This window comes from Oncorhynchus nerka, linkage group LG22, assembly GCF_034236695.1.
Source record: "Oncorhynchus nerka isolate Pitt River linkage group LG22, Oner_Uvic_2.0, whole genome shotgun sequence".
In the NCBI taxonomy this organism is placed as follows: Eukaryota; Metazoa; Chordata; class Actinopteri; order Salmoniformes; family Salmonidae; genus Oncorhynchus; species Oncorhynchus nerka.
In genome coordinates this window covers 50,663,428-50,666,410 of record NC_088417.1, presented here as the reverse complement: position 1 = coordinate 50,666,410, position 2,983 = coordinate 50,663,428, and the positions used below count along the sequence as shown (strand labels likewise).

At 39.4% G+C, this 2,983-nt stretch overlaps 1 long non-coding RNA gene across 1 annotated transcript; it reads left to right on the top strand.

Moving 5' to 3' along the window:
• The first annotated feature begins 337 nt into the window (after positions 1-337).
• On the top strand, positions 338-2,326 carry LOC115104631 (uncharacterized). Its single transcript, XR_003859781.2, has 3 exons — positions 338-432; positions 763-838; positions 1,183-2,326. It is a non-coding gene; the product is annotated as an uncharacterized LOC115104631 (long non-coding RNA).
• Positions 2,327-2,983: the final 657 nt, after the last annotated feature.

Sequence of the window (2,983 nt, the reverse complement as noted above, 5' to 3'; positions counted from 1 at the left end):
AGCTTCACAGAAAAAGATAGCACAATACAGAAAGTGAAATAACTTCAGGAGTATTAGATCAACAATGAACTCAAGAAGATTGGGCTCTGAACTAAAGAGGGTATTCACCCAACAGTTGCTTAGAAAACAATTGTATTTACAGAATATAAAATAGTATGCTCTATTGTCCATTTTGCTAAATCAATGTGTATTCTGCTCGGCTACTCTGACACACACAAAACGTATGGTCACAGTTCTGTGTTAATTTTCTTTTATTTAAGAATATATGTCCTCCAGACGTTATGTTGGAAGTCATTTATACCAAGTCTCACCACAAGGGGGAGACAGGCATTTGTGAGCTCTGGTTGGTGATGTACTTTGACATTGGTGCTACTTCCTCATTCTGAGCGAAGCTGTCCACGAACCAGTCTCATCATTTGTAATGTTTTGCAGGTCAGTATTATGTATAAACGTATGCACTTTATTGTTACTTGTAAGTATAACATACTACTAATGGTCAGTTAGTGGTTTTACTATTTGATAGTTTTGTGATGGTGCTGAAATAGTTTGGTGCTGTGCGGCAAGCCATGCAGCTTAGTTAGAGCATTTTGGGGGGGAATTTACGGACTGCTTGGTTGCCGTTTTGCATGTATTTTGTAGCTCTTGTCACTTATTTCATATCTCTATGGCCCCATTTCATCATGTATATCTAGTACTATTTTTTTGGTACTGTTTGGATGTTAGAAATGTTTACATTTCCAGTGTTTGTTTCTGTAAATTCAGTAGCCTCGTGAGTCTCCTTTTGAAGTGGAAGATGGCTGATCATTGTTACTCAGGGAGGTTTAGTGAATGTTTCTAGGTACGTGTGCTAGTTAAATTAATAGTTTTAAGCTGTGAAAAGGCCTGTGTGTGTGTGTGTGTGTGTGTGTGTGTGTGTGTGTGTGTGTGTGTGTGAATGGTCTTGCACTGTGTAATGTGAGAGTGTGAATGTGTTAGGATTTACTCTAGCTCCAAATGTATTTCCACATGTGCTAGTGATGAATTACATTTATGTGAGGGATTTTATTGTTGTATGAAATTGTTATTGTTGATACCAAAAGGAAATTACAAAAGAGATAATTTGGAAATACATTTCTGAGCTACGCCGTCCACGAACACCTTATTTCCAGTCTTATAATTTCTCTTCTCTTTCTTCTTTTACAGGATACTGTTATCTGTTGACGTGGTCCTAATTCGGGACCTGTTACACTACCAACTCCCACCTGACACTATGGAAATCACACATACACATTTCTCAGGAGCAGCAAATGCAGGGTCAACCACAGTGCAACGCTCCAGGAGCGGTTGAGGGGTTAAGTGCCTCGATCAAGGACACAACATTAGGGAATTGTAGCTGTGACCTGAAACCAGCAGTCTTCCAGTTGTCAGTTTAGTTCCAGATTTTCATCACCAGAACCGAGACTTGAATCAATGACTTTCTGAGCCACGTATTGTTTCCTTGTATCAGGCTTTACAATCAGATAAGTGAAGTAATATGTAATTGCAATGGATTTAATGGAATATGGATTCATTTGCTGATATGATCATACTGTCAATGCGAGTAATGGACTCTCTTGCTTGGATAAAAATAAAAGAAACCATAACAAATGCAAAAGTTCACATGTATTATAATGAATTCAAACAACATACTTGAGGCTAGCTGGTCACAGAGAGGAGGATATGCCTGTCAACAAATGTTCAAATGACTAGAAGGAATCACCAATATAAAGAGTCTGTTTTATCATTGTATGTGACAAAATAATTTGAGTTTAGGCACAATCGACTATTGGAGCAGGGACAAATAGATGCACAACTAACCTGACAGCTCAAATGTTATGAGATACTAATGACAGTTGAAAAGACTTGTTAGAATATGTTGGTGTCCGTGGTTTCCCCTAGGTATAGAATCAGCTTCCCCTTTCCTAAAACTAATCTGCCATTACTACATCCATTTTAAAACTTTTAAATCATAATGTTTTGCAAATGTATTAAAAAAACTAAACAGAAATACTTTATTTACATAAGTATTCAGACCCTTTGCTATGAGACTCGAAATTGAGCTCAGGTACATCCTGTTTCCATTGATCATCCTTGAAATGTTTCTACAACTTGATTGGAGTCCACCTGTGGTAAATTCAATTGATTGGACATGATTTGGAAAGGCACACACATGTCTATATACAGTTGTGGCCACAGGTTTTGAGAATGACACAAATACACATTTCCACAAAGTTAGCTGCTTCAGTGTCTTTAGATATTTTTGTCAGATGTTACCATGGAATACTGAAGTATAGTTACAAACATTTCATACGTGTCAAAGGCTTTTATTGACAATTACATGAAGTTGATGCAAAGAGTCAATATTTGCAGTGTTGACTCTTCTTTTTCAAGACCTCTGTAATCTGCCCTGGCATGCTGTCAATTAACTTCTGGGCCACATCCTGACTGATGCATAATCAATGCTTGGAGTTTGTCAGAATTTGTGGGTTTTTGTTTGTCCACCCGCCTCTTGAGGATTGACCACAAGTTCTTAATGGGATTAAGGTCTGGGGAGTTTCCTGGCCATGGACCCAAAATATCGATGTTTTGTTCCCCGAGCCACTTAGTTATCACTTTTGCCTTATGGCAACGTGCTCCATCATGCTGGAAAAGGCATTGTATGGATGGTTGGGAGAAGTTGCTCTCGGAGGATGTGTTGGTACTATTCTTTATTCGTGGCTGTGTTCTTAGGCAAAATTGTGAGTGAGCCCACTCCCTTCGGTGAGAAGCAATGTTCCTCCAAAGGTCTTCGCCTCACTGTGCGTGCAGATGCACTCACACCTGCCTGTTGCCATTCCTGAGCAAGCTCTGTACTGGTGGTGCCCCGATCCTGCACCTGAATCAACTTTAGGAGACGGTCCTGGCTTTTGCTGGACTTTCTTGGGCACCCTGAAGCTTTCTTCACAACAATTGAACCGCTCTCCTT